Genomic DNA, 26082 nt, shown 5'->3' on the forward strand with positions numbered 1-26082 from the left:
TGCAACCACAACACACAGAGACACTATACACATGACACCACCGATAGTCACTTGTGGTGTAGAAAGAAAGAAATGAACCAGTGACTGAAAGTAAACGGCTGACGAATTAGTTTGTGGTAATTACCTTCAGGTGATGTGTCAATTATTAACAGTCGTGACCTAAAAGAAAAGGCCTTCCCCGAAAATGTTGCAATTACAAATCTGTCTGCTACTTCAGCGTCACGGACACATCCAGGGATTCATCAATACAGACCCAGAGCCAACACAGATTAACAAGGGGGATGCATTTTAGTCTTCAGCAGCAAACGGGAACAATGAATGTTCCGGCATCATGAAGGTTCCAGCTATAAGCTCATCCTACATTTCTATTTCATTGTGTGTTTTATTTTGTCAGCTATCTAATGGTCTAGTTAAAGCTGTCTGGACGTGTGTATGACATATAAGTAGATATATAAATAATATAAACTTTCATGTAAGGGGTTCTTTAAACTAACGTAGAATCTCACTGTTCTTATCGGTACCACTCAGACAAATCGGGCGATTCTCATATTATCATTTTATTACAACTAACGTGAGTTTCATGCCCTCTTTTAATAAAAGTGTACGCAAGTGTTGAAAGATGAAACTTCTGGGCTTTATTGGAGGCCGGTTTGTGTGATTTTTTTTTATGTGTGCTTTGAATGATATTAAAAACCGAGAAGTAAAGAGGCAGGGGCAGGAAAAAAAAAAAAAACGGGATGTCGGAAAGAGGAGGTAATGGAGGTTATTTAGTCAGGAACCTAATTGTGGTGGATAATGAAAAGGTCAAAATGTCACTGGAGGAAGAGCAACTGGGTCTCTAATACCATGTTAACCATCGCTATCTGCGGAAATGGTTTAAATTACCCACTTAACTTAAGTGTGAACTCAGTCAGGAGGGAACACGCCCCCACCATTAGACTCCATTCAACAAATTACAGCTTTGGCTCTTTGCGCCGATGTATTCATTTGAGTCTCCGTGTCGAGGCACGGATTTGTTTGAAACGGTTTGCGAAAAAGGGGGGTAGCGAGCCGCCGAGTGCCACAAGTCACATGCGACCAAACTGAAGTCATTAATAATAGAGAATCTGTGAGAATCTGGCGAAGAATCCCCCACAAAATGTTCGCTAGCTGTTGCATTTCAGCAAACCTCGCAGCAAGAGTTTGCCGCCACGTTCAATTCTTCCTCCAAGTGCAATAAACCAATTAAGGCGGTCCAATTAAAACCCAATTCCAGCTGAGACCAGCATGCCTTGTGCCTAATGGTTATGTTGTAATTAGCTCCAGAGAGATGGGCCTCAGGGATACGCTTCTCTGGACTGTTACGAGCGCGCGCACACACACACACACACACACACACACACACACACACACACATGCTCCATCACTTATTTGGGGCATATGCTATTACACCTTGAAGGGTATTGATCTGGGATAAAAAAAAAAGTTTTCAGCAAACAGTGGCTTTCCTACAGTGTCATGGTGGAAAAGCTGTCACATTGTCAGAGCTGCAACACTGTAATTGGCTTTCTCATATACACCCACATCCTTTTAAGACATGAGAAAATCTGTATAGACTATACGCACCACGCAGAGACACACAAAACCGCCCTCAGTCTGCCGGATAAAAGAGATGGAAAGCAAAAGAAAAGCAAAGCCAGCTTCATATTCACACCGTGACTCTTGATGAGAACGGATGACTTTAGCGGTCGCGCTGTATGCGTTCTGGCCGCACTCAAGGCTGTTAGTCGGCAGCAGCCAAATGGAGGTGAAAACAACATTTTCACCTTTCACACGTGTGTTCCGCTAAATGATCAGTATTGATTCGACAGCTTATGTAGCACGCACGGCGTCCGTGGTAATAAATCCCCTCGGGGCCATCGCCGCAATATTACTCTCATATTTGCCCGTGACCTCGCGTAAGGGGGGGGGTCACGTTTGAACGAGCAAGGGGGTAATAATTGAGATAATTACAGCCAAAACGCAGGCAAAACAAACAGCACATGCATCATGCTGCTTAAGGGGGGGCGGAGAGATGGTGAGAATGCGTCGCACTGCCCCGCATGATCGGCTTTGATTTATTGATTGCCCGCCTCGCGATGCGTAATGCAATTGCTTTTTATTGCTGTACATGGGCAGGGGCTAATAAAACATCCTGACAGTCAACACAACGTGACGCGTGGAAAGTCTGGGAGAAGTGCCGTGAGATTAAGAACAAAGAAAGAGATCAGACAGAGAGGGGGGGAACTGCTGTTTGCATTTTACGGATGACCGATTGAAGTTCATATTGAATCTTGTTTCTGGTTGAGTAGCTGGAGAAACTTTCTTTTTCAGTTTAATGGTTTATCAAATAATCTCGGTCCTGTCATAATAATGTGAAACGTTTACAACTTTACAACACTGTCTTTGTGTGTGTGTGTGTGTGTGTGTGTGTGTGTGTGTGTGTGTCGGCCCTTCATATTACATGTTCGTCATTTGTCCACGCTGTCTAGGACGACACTAACCTGAAGCCTCAATCAGCAGGGTGACATTGTGTGTGTGTGTGTGTGTGTGTGTGTGTGTGTGTGTGTGTGTGTGTGTGTAAAACAAATCACTGTTGAAAACTTAATCAGCTTTATGATGTGTCATTTATTCTGTGGTTAGGGTTTGGTTATATATTTAGGCACAGAAACAACTTGATCGCTTCAGGAGAAGATCATGGTTTGGGTTGAAGGTCGTGGACACCACGCAGTGAAAATGACCTACTTTGTCGTCACGGTTACAGCAATAACCACATGGTTAAGGTAAACATTGGACTGATTAATAGGAAAGGGACACAAGCTGCAATCTACTGTGTCAGAGTCGCATGTGTAATCAGCATTATGGACGTGAGGAGAGGAAGTTAATTCACTTTCAGAAATCAATGTGCAGCTGCGCACACAAGCATGTGTGTTGATGAATGAATTGATTGTTCCACATTTGGAAAGTTTTATTTTCGAACCAGGTCTTGATACCCAACTTTTAGCTCAGTATCTCAGGAACTACGTCCACATTGGATGATAGCGCACCTTCCCATTTGCATCCAAGACCAGTGATCAGTGCCAAAGCAGGAAGTAGTGAGTGGAGAGATTGAAAGTAAGGATGTGGAGGTTGCAGGAGATTAGAGTTCCCATCACAGTCACCCGATCAATGTCTGCATCTTTACCTAACCTTAACCATAAAAGTGAAGAAAGCAAGAATTGTCAAACATGTGGTACTGGATGTTAAAATGTTTTGTTATTGCATTGAATCCAGGGGTTTGTCCACTCTATACTGTCTCCAGTCTTTACTGAGGTACTGAATGAAGTGAGAAGTAGGGTCATTTCCTCATAGACTTCTTTATAATGGCCGTCAAAGGGTGGTCCTTTAATCGGAGGATTTGGCGGTTTGATCCTTGGCTCCGTTAGTCCATGTCGACGTGTCCTTGGGCAAGACCCGTGACCCCAAATTGCTCCCGCGGGGTATGAATGGGTGCGAGAGGTTAGTTAGAGTCCTGATGGGCAGGTGGCACCTTGCATGGTAGCGCCTGTCATCAGTGTGTGAATGGGTGAATGATGACACGCACGTGAAAGCGCCGAGTGGTTGGAAGACTAGAAAAGCGCGATGCAAGTAAAGTCCGTTTACCAATTTACAAATGGACTAATTTTTGCAACCGAAGGAGTCGGAAAACGAAGATTTGTCACCTGGACTGAGAGACGCAAGTTCACACGTTGCCATTCTGATAACTCGATGCACACCTGGATTAAAAAAAACAAACTTGTTTTCAGCTTCAAATTATTCAAATCCAAACAGCCTTAAGTTTGAGTAAACTCCTCCAAACATGACTGCTGTGAACACACAGTGAGAGACTCTACAGAAAACAAAAATCAAAGGAGAGGTTTGTTGGTTCTGTCTCGCTGATAGTCCCTCCGGTTCCCCTATTCATTTCTTAACAAAATGCTAATGCATCTGTGTCTGGCTGTATGGAAGATCAAGAGGAGGATGAGGACGAGGGGGGGAAGGGCGGATGAAGAGCAGGAGCGCGAGGAATGCGTCGGTATAGGCTCCCTTTCATTTCACAGGGAGACGACGCGGGAGACACACAGCCGTCAGGCTTGGGAAGTTGTGCTTGGGAAAGGCTTGACAGCAGAGCCCTGGGCGACTGAGAGGAGTGTATCCTCTGCTGCAGCGCCACGAGAGACACGGTGAGCACAGATAGAGGAGATGAAAAAGGGAGATGGAGAAGCGTCGGTGTAGGGGGGGGGCTCAAAACGAACGGTGGTGTGAGAAGTCGTGGAGGGAAAGGGGGGAGTGGGGGAGGAAAGGAGAGAGAGAGAGAGAGAGAGAGAGAGAGAGGGGACTGTGTTCTGCAGCCATCTGGCCCATTCACTGATCCAGAACGTTGACACTGGCAGCTGAAGAAGAGGAGAGGAAGGGGAGTCGGGGAGCAGAGGAGTCCTCGGTTCTGTTTCTGAGAAGAGAAGTCTGTTTGTATTACTTTAATCGTATTCACAGTGGTACACATACACACACACACACACAAAGACAAGTATAGTGCACTGTAATAGTACTAGGTGGCTTTTTTTTTTTTATCTTATACAGGGATAGACTGTCTGCCAGACAGACAAGTGACACCTCCGTCATCATAATGAACAACAGGCGGCTCTTTTCTCTGAGCTTGCAGAAACCTCCAGCTAACGACACAGGTGAAGATGAGGCGACTCGTCTTTCGTAGCGAGTTTGGAATGAATTCAAAGAATGAACAGCGGCGCGGCGAGGCTGAATCGCAAAGATATCTTAACCCAGAGTCAATAAAAAAAAAGAAAGAAAAAAAACGTGCGGAGCGCATGCATATCGCACAGCACAGCAGGCGGGGAGCGACGGTAGTATCGAGAGAGCCTTTGTGAAAGAGAAAAAGCAAAACATTGCCGTCACTTGTTGGCAAATCGGAGCAATAACGCCAGTTATTGTTGTTTGTTTCCGCCTGGTTGAATATTCACGATTCACGTTTTTATAACTTCATAATGGCAAATTAGGATTTATCCTCCGCTTGACATTTTGAAAACGAGATAAGACCGGCAATTAGGTTTTTTTTGTTTGGTAAGATAGCCACAGTCGTCCACATCAGTCAGCGCTTAGCCGAGGCTGGATTCAGTTGAGGGTTGTTCACACACAGGATCGGTAAAAGGTGCCCTATCTAGCCCAAACAGATGGCCTGTGTGCGCGCCTGCATGAATGAACACACACACACACACACACACAAACAAGCAGAGACAGTATCAGGAGATAAACAAGGTGAAGTGTCCAAAACCAATATAGGACTATATGCAGCCAAATGTGAACAGACAGATGGGAAGAAAAACAGAAATCAATGAAATCATTTGGAGTAAGAGCAATCTACAGTGCTAACGCGGAATTTAGCATAGTTGTAGCATAGTCACAACATAGAGCACCAATTGTCTCACGCAGGAAGTGATGTAAGAACAAATTTCCTCTCATTTTTTGTTCCTATCCGCGGTTTGTTCTTGGTTTGTTAGCACCTATTGATATCTGGGATGCACCAATCTCAGGTAAGACAAAATCTTACAAGTGGTCGGGCGAAATCTTTTCAAGATAAGAGTCTTGCTTTCACAGTCCACAAATCATCCAACGCAAAGAAACAAACGTTTTAACTTAGAAGGAATTTAAAGAAACTTAGGATTTAAAGAAATATATAATCAAATTTAGATTAGTGTAATTATATTGACTAAATTCTGAAATTTGTGGGCTAAAGAAATACTGTCGGTCAATTGATCCCGAGTAAGACCATAAAAACCATTGGATGATATTGCGTAAGTTTAACTGTTACGCCAGTGTTGATTCACTGCTGTTGAAGTCATAGAAATAGAATAGGAGCAGAACAGACGTTCCTATTCAACTCTTCGACTATGTAATACTTCCGCCGGTGCCGGCTTAGCGGCGTAGCAACATCCTTCACCGCCCCACTGACTAGTGTTCATCCACGCCATTTCCTTTCGGCGTTGTCAAAAGACCACCGGAAACAGTTCATTGTTAGTTCTACTCCTTTTCTATTTCTATGGTTGAACTTCTTCTTCTTCTTCTTCTTCTTCCAGCCTCTTTTTTGTTGGCATCTCTTAAATTCTTTGCGCACAGCACAACACCTGCCCTTATATGGTCATCAGCCACACGCCTCCACTTCACGATCAAGTGGGACACACGAGATGTGGCGCATCTCTTATTGTTTTCTTTTAACATGAAATGAGGTGAAAATATAAGCTACATTTGAGAGAATGGTGCTGCAGGAGAAACATTACATGAGTAACATTAGTAAACTGAATATAGCCGGTGAAAAATAATGAAGGTCATAAAGAGTGCTCAGCTGTGAGCAAAATCATCACGGCAGTCGACCTAATTGGAAATTCTGGCAGGGCTAATTGTGGAATTATTTCCTCATAGTGCCGAATGATGAGTGAATATATTCATGGCTGCTGATCGCCTGTTTGGTTGTTTTTGGGTTTTTTTTGTCCTTATTTCATGGCTGAGCTTCAGAACACGCTCTCTCACTCCCTCTCTTCTACCTGGATGTATCCAGTATGACTCCAGAGATGAAAAAAGCAATCAAAACCACGTAGAAATGTATCGCTCCTATGATTTCAAATCTTGGATAAATCCTGATCCTGGTCATCGGAACAAATAACAGCTGCGACAAATGCATTGCATTGTTGACCGAAGACCGAAAAACAAATACATTTAATGAGACGTTTCAAAAGTTTTGAATGCAAATTGAGCTAACCGGTTTTGACATGCAGAACCATGACTGAAGGTCTCTTTTGTGTCTAGAAAGTAAAAAAAAAAAAAAAAATCTGAAGAGTTGCAAAAGAGTTAATTAACTATTTTCATTAATTAATTGGCTGCAGTGTCCTTCAACTTCCCTAAAAATTGCACGACTATAATTCTCATAACCTTCCGCTTACAAGTTAAGAGCCTCTGTTCTCTGAATTGCACTGGAGGCTGCTTATAAGGTCTGCATCAAACAATCCTGCTCGATGTCGCACTGTGAAAGAGCCCGTGTGTTGCGGTGATGTCTGCATTCTTATTAGCCTGTGCCTAAGAAACATCTCATGGGACCCAGGGGAAGAACCAGGAAGAACTCGTGGAGTTCAGCCAAAAAGAAATACAAAATATTAAGAGAACAACTAATGAGCACGAGTTCAAGTCAAAGCAACAACTGTGATTGAAGATTTAAAAAGTTTGGTCCCTGTGCTGAAAGTGTAAAGTCCTTCATATGGACGAGGTGCAAAGAGTCAACGCTCATTACGCTTTTACAGTTAGTTTAGTGGCGATTAAACTTCAAATAACCGCAAAAATGATGAATTTCTGCCTGGTTTTGATGCAGTTTGTAGAGAGGAGGAAAAAAAAAAAAAGAATGATTTCCATATTTTGAAGCCACATCTGTTCCAACATAACTAGACCTACACTGCTCATTTGACCTTTCAGTTCTGACATGCTGCTGTACTACAGCCACTGTCACTATTCACTGCTCGGCTTTTTCCTCTCATTTTTGTCTCTTCTGCTCATGTGGGATCAGTCTGTCTTTGTGCATGCAAGCTGGCAGCTTTCAGCCATGTTCACCAGCCCTGAAGGAGAAGCAAGCTTGTCCCAAAGTCGCTGAGGCGGATTATCTCTCTCTCTGTCTCTCTCTCTCTCTCTCTCTCTCTGTCTCTCTCTCTCTCTCTCTCGCTCTCTCATTAAACATTTTGGAAGGGCTGGGCCTGTGGAACAACAAGCTTATAGGGTTGCCACAAGTTTATGCATTTGTTGAGGTGACTGAGGGGCTCTGTGTCTTTCATAAGGAATCTAAAAAAAGTGCATAGATTTGGATTCATGATATTTCCCAGTGATGTACTAATAAAACACAGTTGTAAGTGTATCTGAATGAAACGCATGTCGCTAAGCCCCACCCCAGCATCTACTCCATCAAGCTGTCAGAGCTACTATGGATCCCACAATGTCACTAACTGCACTCCCTGAAGAAATATTATCTAATATTTGGAAAAGAAAAAAGCAATTTCAGAGAGAAGCAGACAGAAAAATATGCGTCTGTCAAAGTGGTTCAGCAGCGGAAAAAACGGGTTCAAAAGATGAAGATAGAAGCTCAAGCCAACAGATCAGTGTAAAAGTGAACCACCACATTACCTGGTGATCGAGACAGAAGACAATGACATTAAGGAACAACACCGTCCCTGTGAAGCTGGGAAGGTCTTTAACGTGCTCTGCTAGCGTTAGCTGCAACGAAGTCACGTAGAAATGTAACGTATTAGAAACGTACACCTCCAAATCCACAAGGACAGCCTGAAAATAGTGCCCTCACAAGTCTAGTCTAACTGGCTCCATACACTGTAAGAGCTTGACTATCTGTATTCCTCATGCACGAATTCCTCAGCAACTATGACAGTGGTAGGGGAGCAGGTTAGAGGGCCCTGTCTGTGTTCATGGAACCATGGTTACAATATGCAAGGTGGCCTCCTTTCAGCCGTTAGGTCAGCAATAAACCTCAAGCCTGAATGACTGATTGACACACCTTATGCATCCTCGCTGACATGCAGAAGGTGGCGTTGAAGAGATGTCTAGCGCAAGGTTGGTCTCGGTGCATCGCGTTATATAACCACAGAAATGTAGGAGACACGTGGGTCGTGCACACCCACAGCTGCTACCGAAGTATTACTGGACCTGGACAACGACCTGAACACGTGACGCTCACTATCAAAGACGTGCGAGACTCATTCTTGACACTGCGCAAAGGTGTCAAGAATGAGTGTGGATTAAGTAACACAAGGCAGGTCTCAGTGAACACAAACGAAAGACACAAACATACGTCTCTGACCAAATCCCATCTCTCCTCGGTGCAAAACACAGAGCCAGAGTGAGACAAATGCATGTCAGGTAGTATCATCAACACCCTTCTGACAGCAGGTGATCAATAACAAAAGGCTTAAGCAACCACAGTGTCTGTCCTGGATCTTCCTGTTAGTCAGAGCGACAGGAAACTCGCCAAAAGTGGCCACCTCTACCCTGCTAGTCTGCCGCATTGTATATAACAAGTGAAATTTCCCGACCGGATAACTCCGTGCTAGCGACCTGTCAATCACAAGGCAAGGCCCTAAAGCAGGGGTCACTAATAGGCGGACCGCGGTACGGATCCGGACCCAGACGCCGTTGTATCCGGACCCTGAACCCTAAAACCGATGGATAATTGAGAATTATTACATTTTGACGGAGCGCCTATATTTTAACCGGCGCAGCTTTTCTAGCCTTTACGGCACTCGGTCAGTGGTGCAGGAAACAAACCGACCAATTACATGCGTTGTAAATCACATCACGTGATGCAGCTCAGCCAATCAAATATGGGTATTCTGACACGTTTCCTGACTCGAGTGAGATTTACACACACGAGGCTGAGACTATATATATATATTCAAGAAGTCTAGTAGTAGTAACGTCTCTGTGTAGTCAACAACTGTTAAATCAAATAAAGAAAGTACACATCAATTATATTTTAACAATTTTCAAATTGAACTGGATGGATTATAAATAATACACAGAAATACATGAATAAATGTTCTTCTCATTTCAAGTAAAATAAGGGCTGGATTAAAGAATAACTGACATAACTGAAAACTTTCAAAAAATGTGCATCTTTAGAGGAAATGGTGCATAGTTACAACATAATTTCACCTCAGGTTGATAGCAGACCACCTCAAGGTGTCACTCAGAGAGAACCAGGACATTCTGATGTAGCATTTCAAAATAAAAGCCCTTCAAAATCGCATGCATGAGCTAACTTCAAATCACATTCATGAGACAATTTGTGAGTCGACGTTTGCTCATGCATGCGATGCATGAGATTTTAGAAGGGCTTTCATTGAAAAAAAACAGTCAGAGGGCAGGAAGACAGTGATTTTGCCTTTTTAGGTAGAAATGTTGCTCTTTTGTGACAGGCTGCCACTGTCGTCCCAGAGGACACAAACAGAGGGATGGCCTTTTGGAGGAACTTCGCTCTTTAATCCCAGAGAAGCAGGATGACAATCACTCCCTGCTGTCTCAGGAGACATGGGCAGACAGCCAGTAGAAGACCTTACTCTCTTTACTACCTTTGGGTCATGACTCACCGACAAGTAGGGCGGGACTGACATAGCAGAATAGATCACAAAACCTCCTAATCACCTCCAAGCGGCATTTCTTCCATGTCATCATCCTTATGGGGATGGAGCAATAAGTTGAGCGGGTTTCAATGCCAATGGGAGTGGCCATCAAGTCAAGGTGACAGAGTCTGTGGACTCAGACTTCCTGAACTTAGTCATCATTGCCGACTGAGAAACTTTGATGAGAGGGTTTTATTAATAGGTCGAGCATTTACTAAATGTAAATGTGCACTAACTAAAGGTAAATGGTCAGGTGTGAAATAAATCTTCACACCAAAGGATCACAGAAAAAAAAAATATCAAAACCACTTAATTTCCCATGCCAGAAAATGTATATTCTCGCTATTGGCTTGTGTCAATAAGAACTTATCAGAAACCTCCTCCCCAATCTGCTACAATGAGCTAATGCATTGACACAGGTCGCATAGGGTCACAGTATATAGAGACATACCCAGACTGTGAGTTATCGTCTTTGTACTTTAGAGCACAGTTACCATTGACGAACACCGCTAGTGATACTTTTCAAACTTGTATTCAAAGGCCAGGTGAGAGATCACGTTGGATTGCAAAGTTTTCAGCTAGCATAGGTAGAGGTCAGCTTCAGCTTAGCACTCTGCTGCCGGAAATGCTGCAAGGTTTGGTTGAATTGAGGTCTTCTGAATGCTTCCTTTCATTCATTCGTCTGACGAGATCAAAATTGCTTTTCGGTCAAAGATTATACCGTCATTCTTATTTCAGTCAATTAACTCCTTTTTTTTTTTTTTTCTTGCCAATGCAAACAACTGTAAATAAAAGAATCAAAGATAAAAGCAAAAAAAAAAAAAAAAAAACGACACGCTTTAATGTTACAAATCCCTGCACAAATAGAGACAAAAGTCTCTCCCACGCACACCAGTAGCTTGGATAAATATTACACTGCTCCATACATCTATTAGCCCAGCCTTGTGCCTGTGAGGCTGGCCTCAGGTTAGTGACCGGAATAGAAATGTGAGCAGGTAGCGCTTGATATTTTGACCTCACTTGTCATTAGCTCATTCTGGTCGGTTGGACAATGGTGTGGCATCACCACCGAGTGTATCCATAATTAATGACCGGGCCGCTATGCGACAGCACACACGGCCAATCAGCTGTGTTTTTCGGACACCGCATCTAATAAGGACACTAAGTCTAGTTATCTGTGTACATGGCCTCCCAAAGTGGTAGTCAGTTATTCCTATGCATGTCCTCGATTTAGATTTAATTCGCAAGTCTCATTTGAGAGAGATGAGTGGTGCCCCAAAAGCCACATCTCCTCTATCGCATCATTTGGCTCGCCACCAATCACATAAATTGGTCAGCAAAAAGTTTCATTTTGTCCTTGTGAAGTTAATCAACTCATTGGAGCACCCATAACCCGGGAAGCAGCCTATTCATTGCTTCCGAAAGGGAGATTTTTCTTTCCCTGGCCTCCATGGCAAATAGGCGGGATCGCACATTAGTTTCCTCTCTGACTGGACTGCCCGTTTTGTTGTGGGCTGGAGCCTGGAGTGATTGAATAGCTCCCCGAGGAGGAGGCAATTTTCTCAATGCAACCATCTCCCCTGTGAGAAGTGCCAGGAAGGTTGAGAAGGGACGCGTCGGTAGCAGGGCGGTGACAGGTGCCGGGTGATTGTGGTGTTTAACGGCGGCGGTGGCGGCGGCGGCGGCCAACTGCCGTAGTTTCTGCTCCTGAGCCAAGGTGCTGCAAAAAAAAGGGAAACAGGGTTAGGCCTTCTTTCAGTTTTACAGAGCGAGCTGTTCTGGGGACTGAAACACTTTACTTTGAAGAAGAAGGGGGGGGGGGGGGTGAAGGTTGATGGTAATGAAGGTTCTGGGGCAGTTTGTTTGTTCTGGGGCAGTTCATTTCTGTTGCCAGCATTGTCAAAATGAGTTTAAATCACACCCACATAGTGCTTATGGAGCAGATTAGCTGAGTTTCAAATAGCATTTTTCTTGTGGCAGAAAAGCATTGTTTTTTTTTAAAAGTTCAGAGAGAGAACTAGAACCAGCTGCTCATAAAAGTTGGAGTTCTCTGAAAAAAGACCCAGGTGGCAGCATGTTCTTTTGCTACTTCTTCATGGGACACAATTCAAAAATTATAAAAACACTTTATATGGACTCTCATTTATGGTTTACATTTGCATGTCTAAACCATCCAACTATTGTTTTTATCCTGAATACTTTTACACTGAACGCATTGGGATTGGGAATAAAAGCCATCAACCAATCGCGTTATGCGAAACGGGTTGCTTTGCGCCTAAATCTACAAATTAACTTGGAGAAACACGTAGTCTGAACCCAAGGCGGCAAACTTACTGAAATTACTCCTTTCAACTTAACAAAAGGTAGAATATAGCAGACGCACTCCTTCCGTTCTTACCTTTCACAATAGAAGCCCAAGATATATTCTATTTAAAGGAAAGTATTCCTCATGTTTGTGTCCTTTATTGGTCATGCCCTCACGTTTAAAATCCTTTTTCCCCCTGAAATATCGTTTGCTTATTTCCTCGTGACCTCAGTCGACGGTGTTCACCCAGTGTTCTTTAAGCGTGATTTTGCAACTGCACCCGCTATAACTTATATAATTACTTTGTAGGACTATTGAGGTTAGACTTGAGGTGTTGACTCTACTAATATTCAATGTTCTGTTTCTATCTCCCAGTCGGACCCACCTTCCATCAACGACCAGCTCCGACCCCAATTTACGGGGACGTAGAAACAATTTTGGTATCGCGAAACTTTCATTTAAATAGTACAATCTTTTAATTTCTGTGTTGTTTCTTTGGAAACATTCCGTATCCAATAAATCCGTTTTTAAACTCGTTACATTACCGTGAATGCTGTTTGGCCATAATGCTGCCCGGTAGTTAATTGAGTGGTTCTCTCTCCTTTAGGGGCCCAGCGCACTTACACAGGTGTTTTCAATTACCCCGCCTGATTAGGCCTCCACTCAGGTGGGAGTTGAGCACAGCTTTGGTTGTGAACTTCATGTACTGATAAAAAAAAAAAAATCATAGAAAGTTGTAAGTTCTCTCGCCCCGACAAGTCCAACAACAGCACCAGAGGGGTGTAATCTTGCAGCAGAAGCTACAACACCTGTGCGGGTGGACTGTGGGTGTGGGGGCTCGGAACACGTTGTAGCGTACATGTTGTCTCACACCTCAACTTTGGCACGGCGAGTTGAAACGGGGCAAAAAAGGCAAAACCCAATTTTAAACTAGGCTGTTGATGAATTGCACGCTACCTCTGATGTTTGCTGTGGTGCTAACCCTATTATAGCGTTAGCGGTGCATTCTAGCATAAAATTGAAAGAAATGTTTCCTCCTTACCCTGTCAACATCTCTGATACCTCTAGACTTCAGAATGTTGCACCTTTTTTTTTTTTTATATGAAATATACCTTTTTTATGTTGAAAAGAATGAAGGGTAACATCACCTCTGGCTTCTGTTTTTGAAGGGAATGGAAATCGTGGTTGATTCATTTGCTCTCTGCCCAGGCAACTGTTTCCTTTCACAAATCAACATGAGGGCATTTAAACAAAATGAAGAGTTCTTTTTAATAAATATTTAACAGGTCTCGCACAAATCAACACAGATCATGGGGTGTGCTTTGATATTACTCAGACAAATGTCTCTGTGACTAATTAAAACAACAAAGCACAAAATTAAACTACTGTGTCATTACGAATGTGCATAGCTGGAGCCAGATCTGAAGATATCTTGCTACTTCAATTGCTTTTTTTTTTTTTTTTTTTTCTGACTGTTATGACAGATCTTTAATTCAGTCTAAGTAAACTCCTCGGGGCGCCTAATGCCTGCGTGTTCTGCCTCTATTTTGAAACAAACTCATTTGGACCTTTTAGTTAGCTAACCTCCGACTTTTGTTCCCTCTTCCGGCTCACCCTCACCAACCCGGGGACAGTTGTGCAGATGTGGGTGGACAGCTCTTTTTTTTTTGAATCGGAGTTTTTATTCCCCGGAGGGGCAGAAGAAAACGCAGCTCCTAACAACGCTCATAAGTCGTGCACTTCTAAATGGCCTCTGTGACGATGCTCAACGGGAAACATTTCGAGGTTGTGGCTGCTTCGGATCCGGGGCGTTAAACTGAAACAACTTTCAAAGAAAAAAAAAAAAAACTTCCTGAGAACAAAATAAATGTCTGGCCAGTTTTGCCACTGTCAGGATTTTTTTGGTTTTGTGGTAAGCTAAAGGGGCATTATGTCATTTATTACCTTAATGGGTGGCTCGCTACGGCACTGACAGAACTGATCCCCTCCTGAGTTATAGTTCCCCGTAATGACACAAACATTAAAGACACAATTCCTTATCGGACATGACTAAGCCAGTGCGGCAAATAAATGAGCTAATTAAGAGTGGAAAGCCAACAAAAATGTCTAAGAAAGGGATAATGTAGTCTCAAAAAACGTTCTATAATAAAAACCGCTTTGCTGTTTCAGCTTGAAATGTGCTCTGAAGCGCCGTCGTTAAGTTCTCGGTAATGGCTGCTGTTGGGGGTCAGTGAAAATATTTTAGATGGGAAGAAAAAAATGTCGGCAAAGCAAACATCAACTCATAGTCAATGACCAACCCTGCAGATACAGTATTGACATTCAGAAACCGTGACATTATCACATTCTATATCTCCAGAACAGCATTTTTTATTTTTTATCAATTAAAAATCTTTAGAGCATTCATGTATTAAACTCTCAGGAAATGGTTCATGCGTTCATCCAGCTCGTTCAAAGCACAGCAGCATCGACGCCAGTCCCTCCACGAACACGCAAAAATTGAACTTATTACTTCCGGTACTGAAATCACGTCATTTGGCTCCAGAAACAATTTCAGAATCACCTTCTAAATCAGGGGTCGGGAACCTTTTTGACTGGGAGAGCCATAAAGGCCAAATATTTCGAAATATATTTCATTGAGAGCCATATAGTATTTTTAACGTATAATAAATTAAATATGTCTTACTTTTAATGCGACTTGATATGCAAATGAAGCATGGTGCGTATCGAAGTGCCGCTTTATATTTGACCGTTTCATCGATGCAATTTTATCATTGCATATTAGGCATACCGCAGATCCTGCTCTGTCCACAAATGCAAATTCCTCTGTCCACGCAGCCCGGAATGCACGGTAATCATCGTCTTTTTTTTCTTTTCGCCATCTTTTCCGTTACAAGGGTTGAAGCAGATAAACTAGTTGGCTATCTGATAAAATAGATTTCTTCACCTTTACAATGAACCCGTGACCCGTGAAATTTATCTTCAAAACTAATTTCTGTTTACTTTAAAATGACACAGTATTATTAAGAAATATCACAAGTATTTTAAAATCAGTTCCAAACTGATTTTTTTTTTTCAACTCAAAATTGTCTGGGAGCCATATGCCGTCACCGGAAGAGCCATATATGGCTCGCGAGGCCATAGGTTCCCGACCGCTGCTCTAAATCCTGCTAACCTCTCCATGTAATCTTGTTTATCATGAAATAGTTTTCTTTGAATGTCTTTTAAAACACTTTCAGTTTACATGTAGTAAAATGTGCTGTAGGAATGTAAGACGCACCAAAAAAAAAAAAAAAAATGAAACGGGACTTTTCAATGCAAAGGCAAAGAGACAACACAGGACACTGTATCGCCCTACGTGTCCCACAATGGTGCGCAAATGTCACCTCTATGTTTTTCGGAGCGATTGTTTACAAAGATATGAAAAAGGAAAGCTGTTACTGTTCCCCTCACCTCGTTTTACCTCTGGTCTCCTGCCGAGAGCGGCGGTAGATCCAGAGAACGGTTCAATGGCAAGTAAGAGCTCACGACTTCACGCCGCCGATGCTTTAACAGCGACTCCGGCCCTCTGTGGAACCTGAAAAGCTCCGGCAGAGAATACAAAGCTGCACCTGAAGCCGCTCTGAAAACAGACAATGACGCAATCGATCCTAACTTCCTCAGATCTGTGCGGAGATTTGCATCGGAGTGAAACCAAACCAGGGAAGTATAAATTTCAGGGGGGGGTATTTACCAAGCACACACAATGTCGGTTTGCTTTCCTGACAAAGAATATGGGACCGATGAAGACAAAAGAAATGTTTGAATACTCGGTAATGACAAAGAAGGATGTGATACGTGCCGACTCCGAAATTGAATTTTCCTCCGAGAAGATATTTGCAGACTTTAATGTTAATTTAGCGCTGCAGAAGTACAAAGCAGCCTTTACTCACACCAGCATCTTTCCCCTGTTTAAAAGGGAGAGTCTGAAAAGCCACTTTGATGTCGCTGACAACTTCGAAGTAATGAGGAGATTGCTTTTCTCGGCGAAGCAGAGCAAATCAAGTAATCAGGGGTCAGTTTCTATCCTCAATCAGCAGTCACTTCTCTGAGTGCCTGGAATGGACAGCAGCAGCCACTGGCTGAATTCAAATGATTTGCAGGCCAATTAATCATTCTTCAAGAGGGACAATGAAAAGCCAAACAAAAGATCTGAAATATGTTTCCATGGCAGGGGAAAAATGAAGCCAGAAGACTTGACTCATTATATCTAAGCAATATTACAGGTATTTTACAGGTTGTCTATACAATATTCAGAGCGTTGATAGAGCCAACAACTGTTTTCTATTTGAAGAGATGTAATCCGAGCTTCTCTGCGCTGTGTTTACATAGCCGTGTTTCTTAGTGCTTCTTAGTGCATGTTGCACGACTAGCTCATGACCGCCGCTCTGCACCGCTTGTTTGCACCGTTGGTGCTATCAGCACCATTAGCTGTGAGCAGCTGACTCAGCTGTCGCCGTGTGTCGAGGCGATAGATATGCTCTAGATTTAGAAATGTACCATTTCTTAGGTTCTATTTTGGTCTACACCAGACCTTTGGGGGGGAAATATCTTTTCATTTTAGCTTCAGAGATGCTCCACTGTGAATAGTCACCAGCCAGCTCGTGTTGATACCGACCAGGTCGCACACAGTTGGTTCACCCAACCTGATCGGTTGTTGATCCGTGCAGAAACTGGTTCAAGTCTGTATTTAAACTTCAGAGCAAATTCAACTTTTGTACGTAATTGCGTCTCATTAGGACTCAAACTCAACCTGTGTGTTTTGAGCAAATTAGACTTGAATCATCAGAGTTCCCGATCCTAAATTGTTGACCAAACCGGGGCTTTGAAATGTTCAAAAATGTTCAAAAATGTCAGCAAGACTAGTTGCAGATAAAAAATAGCAAATTTAGATTCCCCCGTATGATGAGGGATGTGATGACAGCCGCCTCTGAGAGCCTTGGAGTGTTGCATGCGCTTTTTTTTTCTTCTTCTTCCTTAAGATGTATAATAGCGGATTATTCTCAGCGAGAGAGGGCACAAGAGAACGCTTCCATTCACTTGAGGTTAGTTAACGGAACAGCGTTCTGTTAAGTCAACAGACCGGAAATAAACCCAAGCACCCCTTCACACCGCTGAGCTTCTTTATCACAACCCCCCCCAGCAGCTTGTGGAAGAACCTTAGCACCGCATTAGCATGCCGCTGAGCACAAGTCAAAACGAAGTATATGCAGAGTGAGAGAGTGGAACTACCAGGAGGAACCAGACATTTACATTCTGAAATGCAAAAAAAAAAAAAACAAGCATAGTGTGTAATGTTCTTTTTCTATTTGAGTTTCACTTCAGCTGTTAAAAACCTCAGTGAGTTTTGACTATTCTTGCACATTCCCTTTGTCGCTAATACATGTAAAAACAGATTCATAAATATAGGTCGTTATTAGCAGCTCAACTTCGTGCAGCGCATTTCTCCTCCTGCGCTACGGTGCCGTAAAACACCGACGTCATTCAGCCGCGCTTTGATTCATAGTTTCAATAAGTTGTCGCCGTTATGTCACAAGATCATGTTTTTCTGTCGTATTCGTAAACACCGACGCATTCTTTATAAAAAAAAAAAACGGTGCCATAAAAGGGATTATGATAGGAGTTCATTTACATTTAAATTGAAACAACAGAGCTAGAAGAGAGTGTGGTTTCACAATTCTGGAAATACTGTGCCAACCAGGCTTTTTTTGGTTTTTATGCCACATGGAAAAAAAAAAAAAAAAAAGGTTGGGTTGATGCAGGGCTGTAACAATAAAAATAACATTTGTGTCATTTTCCATGGTAACATCAAGCCAACGTTTTATTTTACAGCCGCTATAATAAATACTTGTATTGATCAAATGCACGGGAATGGGTTTGCTCATCGTGACAAACCCACAGATAATTATTATATATATATATATATAAAATACTTCAATCTGCAGTGCTTTATCCCGAGCGTTATAGAGTGCTTCGGTTTATTGTTTCGGTTTTATGGTCCCAAACTGTGCAGAGATTACTGAACGGGCCTACCAGGCACAAGACCAGGGGCCCAAAACGTTCTAAGGCTTTCTGGGGCCTTCAACTAAAAAAAAAAAAAATGTCACTCGAAAGAGGCATGCACCAACCACGAAGAGACTCAGAATGACCACAACGAAACATAAAAGCACTACAAAGAGACGCAGAATGACGAAAACAACCACAGACAAAAAAAAAACAAAAACAACACACAAATTCTAAAGTCTATGGAGAGACACAAAAGTGTCTGACCAACTAGAAGGTATCGCTCCGATGTAGTGGGGCCTTTTGCATGTCAGTGACCTCAGACACTTTGTCACAACTTTGTTGTTTTGGTTGGATCATCAAAATAAGAAACTTTAAAATGTCATTTTAGCAAATAACCTCTGATAAACCCATTGTATGCTACCTGACCAGCACCAGAAGCTAACAGTTAGCCGGTGAACGTTTAGTGGGACTTTTAGCAGCTAAAGAACATCCGCTTCCCTCTAGAGTCGGTGGAGGGTTACTAACATTCATCGCTTGGCCGGAAATTCAACTCCAGTGAATTGTATTGTAGCTCTTTATCGACTGGATGCGTACGTAAATAAACAAGTTCACCATATCATCTTGAAAGGCGACTCGATGTCTTGTGTATAGCTTGTTTCTGCTCCCCCCCGAGTGGCCAAAAATGCAGTATTGTTGATTTAAATTGCCATCGTTCCTTTTCCTTCTTTTCTTCAAGTGACTTCATCTTGCCCTAGGGCAGCAGCAGCAGTTTAATGCAGAAGTCGTGTGTCTACATGTTTGTCTGTGACCATTGAAATAAAGTTTTTATCCGTGGAGCTTTAAGCTGCTTTGTACTGTAAAAGCATCAGGTGCTGAACTTCTCGCTGAATGGTGAATATGTTGTGAAATTTGTAAACTGCAGAATGTCCATGAATAAATCCTGGTGTGTGTGTGTGTGTGTGTGTGTGTGTGTGTGTGTGTGTGTGTGTGTGTGTGTGTGTGTGTGTGTGTGTGTGTGCCAGCATGTGTTTTTGCACCCCTGTGACTTGTTGTTATGACTTGCCCGAGAGTCACTGAGAGAAACCCCTTCACATTCATCGCACTCTGTGAATTATTTGGCTCCGATTCAGGATTCTAAGCAGTTCGAATTTGGGCCGCGCTTTGCTGATATATTTTCCCCCCCGAATATTTCTCGTGCCTCCTACTTCTATTCAAATAGCTTAAACTGACCTGTCGGGTAAAAGGTGTATCAGTCACTTCCTGTGCACAATGCACATTTGTTAATAATGTCAACAACTCAACGCTTTCTTTCTCTCGGCACTAAATGCTGCACTCTGAGAGGAAATCAATGCTCCGTGGTTTAATAACTCAAACGGAGGGATCGGTTCAACAGGAAAATCTTAGTGCCTCTTTAACGCACAAAAGCCTGTTAACAAGTGGTTGTCTAAAACACACTGTGCTCAGCGGATTCACTGTTGTGTGATCAAATCTCAGATCTGTGTTCGCATGTTGATCGGCATGAAAAGACGTCAACGTGTGTAACTACGAACACATCTGATGGAAATGCACACTAAAACAGCAAAAGTCAGGAATTTATGAACGGCAGTCAAGTGCATTTGATCCGATTTGTATTAAACTATGCATTCTGGCACCGCAACAAAGAAGCATTACCCATATATACAAAACTCATGTCGAACATTCCAACTCCAACGTCTGACCAGGCCGACCTTATTAATGGATGTTTAAAGAGTGGGGATGGGTCTTAACTGCACCGTGAATATCCCGAAACATAACCGAAATATCTATATCTGTATAGTATTACATTCATACTTCGTGAAAACTCACCATATAGTCCTAAACAGGGCAACACACTGTTGACTTGTGAGGTGCAATCAAAATGTCTGCACCCATTGATACACCGCTGTCCTATCCTTTTTTATTATTGATGTGTATATATATATATATATACATATATATATATATATATATATATATATATATATGTGTGTGTAAAAAGCTGCTAAATGACTATGATGTAATGTAACTCCCAGCTGCTCCACCATGACTGCTTGTTTCTGCACGGTGCAGCTGCTGTCCCGGCAGCGGACATTATGCTTAAAAACGTACGACTCCCTTTTTAATAGACATGGACTCTATGTATATCCAGTCATTAGTCGTGTGATTTAGATTCAGCTTTCGACGCCATCTGTTTAGGCTTTTCTCAAACTTTACCAGAAACACTGGCCGACGTCCAAAACGGTTGAATTTATCTGCTTATCTGCTCGTACGCGGTTTCTTGACAAGCGACCTTTTTTTGCAGGTTTTTTTTGGAGTTTGCGTGACAACATCTTTAGAATGGAGACAAGTGGTTCAAGAGAAGGGAGACGTGAACTGGAACGTGAAGAACACGGTGAATGAGAGAAAGAGAGAGAGGAAGTCAACGATGCCTGAAGACTTGGAGGACATTTATTTAAGCAGTTGTAGGCACCCGCTTACACTTGATTAACGGCGTGGTTTAAACCCAAAACACACTCCCACCTCCTTTTAGATTGCCCAAAACCATCAAATCTGCGCGAGCAAAGAAAGGAGCGGCAGACATTTCTTTGCACCTGATGATTGAATGACCCCCCCGCTGGTGTCTGTCTGTTGATCTGAAGTAAACCGCTGAATGCCAGTTAGGCAGCCGGTGGAAGAGAGAGTGTGAAAGGTGGAACAATTTAATACTTTTCTGATAAAAAAAAAAAAAAAAAAAAGAATCTGACTTATGACACCTCCATTCATTTATGAGCTTCATGTCTGATGGGTTTCATTTGACGTGACTCATCTCGCCGGGGCTAGAAACAGCAGGGTGGGAATGAAAAGTCGATACGCCGCGGCTGGTAGGACCGAAGAGAGGATTCGGTGGGAGATCAGCTGTGATTGTCTCTCTCTGTTGGTTGCGAGACAATTTCTACCGTTTCTAAAATAATAATTTGCGGTAGCTGAGCTCCACACTTTAGACTGTTAAGTAGCATCGAGCGTGGCGGTCTTGCATTTGGTATTTTATTTTTACGACTTACACGGACGATTGGCTCTTGCTTTTTTTTAATCTCTGTGTATGGCTCCATCAAAACAGTAGAAGAAGAAACAACAGACAGATATGGGCAGCAGCTTAGAAGAGCAGCACGTTGAAACATTCCAGCTATGGAAATACGAAAAAACCACATGGTTACAACATGACCAGACCACAATGACGAGACACAAAGAAGAATGATGGACATACTTACAGTCATCATTTGTTCAGCAACACTTGATCAACCTATCAGTCACCTTATCAAATGTTTATTTTCATGGCTATTAATTCCTCATTACATTTCTTTTCTTTCTTTACTTTTTTTTACTTTTTGCATGCTGTTCCCTCATTTAATCTTCATTTGCTTACTTGCCATCCAATCATAATATCTGGTATAAGCTTATCCGGGCAACACTTAAATCCTCCTGGTGCCGCGGCTCATCGCTGCACCAGAATACTTTTCACGAGATAAACTTCCCCATCGCAAACTCACCGGCTCTCCAGAAAAGAGTGCGTTTGCACCACCGTGAGATTGTGTATGCCTTCTTTTTTTTTTTATATATGTCTCTCCTCTTGATTTGTGAAGTTTTTAGCAATCTCTGTTGCTCTGAAATATTAGCTTAAAAGTCAAACGCTAGCTTAGTCATATTTGTTATTTTAAAGTCTTCATTTCTTGTGCTAAGCTTCTATGGATTCAAAGTTGTTTATTATTTGCTCATTCTTGTCATCCGCAGCGGCGGTGGAAGAATTAGAAGTATTAGTGGTACTATTACGGGAATTACTCTCCGAGAAGACAGCGCTCACCTGTGGTACAGCGTATATTCGTGCGGGCAGTGCATTTTCAATAAATAGATGCACCCATTGCACTGCAGGTGTTGTCAAAGTATTTCATCATATGCACACCATGTTCTTGGGAAGAAAAAAAAAACATGTTGTCCTTTGAAAGCCGGTATGCTGTGACACGAAGCTAGAGAGGTTACACAGCAGGAATACATTACAGAGCCTTGCAGGTATAGCATCAAGCACGCGGATACGCTATTTCTTCCTTATTAGTACACAAACACACACACACACACACACACACACACACACACACACACACACAGGCATGTGCTGCGTACGGGAACATCACCATAATAAGCAGTGGAAACACAGTGATTTAATATCACACCTACTGTGTTCAAAATGAGCGGTAGCCCCGAGACCTGCAGGACAAAACGCCACCGAAAGTGGAGTGACCGCCCCAGGAGGAGGGGAAGGAGGAAAATGAGACGCGGCGCACTTTTGTTGCAGGATGATAATAACGCACCGTGAACCTTTTTTTTTATATTGGTTATCTAAAATAATGATCCAGTACCGAACCCTGCATGTGGCATGAAAATGTCCGGTTCTTTTCAGTATATTCAGGTGAAATAAATAACACCGGTGACGTGTATAAAGCAGGCTTGTAGCCGTCATGTCGTCACGTGTTTCTGAAGTTAACGTTCTATTTTTCTGTGCCTTGAGAACATCTTTGGTCCTGACAGGACTAACACTGAATGAATAATGAATGAACTTGAACTTAAATGACAGATGGTGCAATACACAGCTCCTCAAGGTATAAGTATTGATTTTTTATTCTTTTTTTTTTTCCCCTCAAACTAACCGTTAACGTTTTCCACTTCACTGGCAACAGGTCCTCGCTTTATTAAAAGTGATCACCGACGACAAGAAGGTGAAACACTTAACTGGTAGGAGACATAAACAGTAAGAGGCTCTATTAAATCTAATTCTCCTCCGTCGTTGCCAAAGATGCTTCACGCTGACTCTTTAGAATTACATTACGCTTGACTGCTTTTAAAAAGACATCCTCCGCCAAGCAGTTCACAATAAAAAAAATAAAAAAAAACACAAACAATTTCTCACATGCATCCGAAAGCCAATCTTGCAGCGTGAGAACTGAGAGCCTGCTTTCCTTCTCTCAGCAGGTTTGCCTCATTTGAATGAGACTCGCTGATGTTTTGTGCCCGTCAGGGTCCATTGTTCTGACACTGCAGCCCGTGAAGACTTTTAACTAAACAACAGTTATTTGCTGAACATCATGTGGACGAAACGGGGGCGGATTCAACACCATGACCGCCTGTCAAACCCGAGTCAATCTAACACAACGGCTCTGGATTCGGCTATAGTGTAATTCACAACTATTAGGTCTTAATGATTTAAATTAAGGGCTTTTCAAGTGTTGCCACAGGGAAGTTTAGGCACCTCAAAAGTGCTGTCTGATGATTTATGGACGTCTCTTTCCCAATGTAAGTGAGACCTGGAAGGTGTATTCCACGGTTTGACCGCTGTGTGAACCTTTGTTTCAAAGCCTGCCGTTGACTGGCGGCTTGGGTTGAAAGAAGAACTCACATTAGATCAAAGACTGTGGACGTAGACACCCTAACCTCACCCATTGGGTTCAGCATTTTGGCTGTTGGCTATGTAGTTGTTTTTTTTGGCCATCACCATCTTGTTTTTGCAACCAGAGTCTACACAATCCAAAAACGAAGCCCTCCAACAAGAATCTGCACTGATGAAAGGATGTCCTGCTTTAATTAATCCAGGTTCACTGACAACATCAACTAAAGTTCCCAATGTGTTCTGATCTGGCTATTAGATAGAGCGCTGGCTTTACCCTTCAGTCAGTGGTTGCATTACTCTAAAACCAAAGCATTTGCTCTGTATACTCTTACAAAGGCAAACAAATTCACCATCATCAGTCTTTGGTGGCTAAAGTAGTTCTAATCTATAACAAAATGACACGTAATTCTACATATGCTATAAAAACTAAATAAACTAATAAAGAAATCATACAATTTTATGGGACATACATTTGTGTCTTTGGTATTTTTGCCATATGCAGATATATATAGATATATAGATAGATATATATATCTATCTATATATATATAGATATATATAGATAGCTATATATATATAGATATATCTATATATATAGATATATATAGATATATATCTATATATATATATAGATATATATAGATAGCTATATATATATATAGATATATATATATAGATAGATAGATAGAAAGATCTCTATCTATATATATATACACACTATATTATATATATATATATATATATATATATATATATATATATTGATGACAAGATTGATGATTGATGACAAGACAATACAATAAAAGAAGCTAGTTTAGGCTCAAAATCTGTCAAAACTTACAAACTGAGCACATCTGGCGTAAGGTGGTTACGATGGACCCCACCACCTTACGCCACTAGCATTTTAAGACGCCCACAACGACAATAATAACATGCTATAAGGCTGGGTTTGTTTTTTTGTGGTGATAGATCAGCTGTTCGGCAGCTCAATCAAGGAGAGCGTGAACAGGTTTACCTCATCACGTCCTCTCAGAGGCTGCGCTCTGTTGAGGCGTAAGACAGGTGGAGTAGTTCTGAAGTAAATGTTGTATATGTGGTGTCCTCATTGGGATGTTATGAGTGTCCATAGATGAATTGGGATGCCGGCAGTAACTCGTATATTAATGGTGTGTTTGTTATTCTGTGTGAATGTGGTTGCTTGCTCGGTTTAGCTACCCCTACACTTGCATACAAGTGGTAGGCTCCAATTAGGTGAGGCTGAGAAGATCCCATTCAGTGGAGTGGGGGGGGAGAGGCGAGGAAGGCTGTATCTTTTTATTTCTTTGGTGTTCTTTTGATTCAGTTCAGTTTTATTGAAATTCCCAGGCTTCTTTTTTTTTTTTGCCCTTTTGTCTCAGTAAACTTTTTATTGATGAAAGCCACTTTCTCTTTTTGCTCCTCCTGCCGTATTATAAAGCTTCCCAGTGCAAAGAGTCGCTCCATGTGACAAGATTCGGAGAACATTCTTAGAACAGTGATGTTTTCTAAGAATTTCCCCTCACAGTTAAGACAAGATCCTGCTGAAGATAAAGGTTGTTCACAAAGCATCTTGGCCCTTAAGAGAGCTCCTGAAGTGAAGGGCTGTTAGGAGGAGGGAGGAGGAGGAGGACTTTATAGAGGCCCAAAATGAGGAAATGTGTGCCACCCAATGCAATAACGCTTCATCTACAGGAATAAAAAGGGATCAAAACACGAAGATATTTAGCAACTGGAAAAAGGTAACAGTGTTCGCCGGTTTATAGATCTACACACCGAACCAACACTCCTTCTTTTATAGACTGACCAGCAAACGCAGAAACTGAGGAAAGCTGAGTCATTATTCCCAGATTAAACACTAAAATGACCAGAATGGGAAATAAATGTAAATGAATAACAATTACCAGCATGTGAACAGACCTACAGAGATGTTCATTACATAAAAGAGTATTCATAATCACACCCATGTCTGTATAGAAACTAAATTATGTGATTAGGCCTTTTTAATTTCACTGTCCATTCCATGCCCGTTATCACAAGAGTGCATTTTTTTCTTTTTTGATTAG

This window comes from Cebidichthys violaceus, unplaced genomic scaffold, assembly GCF_023349555.1.
Source record: "Cebidichthys violaceus isolate CVI_PGR_0920_01 unplaced genomic scaffold, fCebVio1.0.p SCAF_26, whole genome shotgun sequence".
Lineage (NCBI taxonomy): Eukaryota > Metazoa > Chordata > Actinopteri > Perciformes > Stichaeidae > Cebidichthys > Cebidichthys violaceus.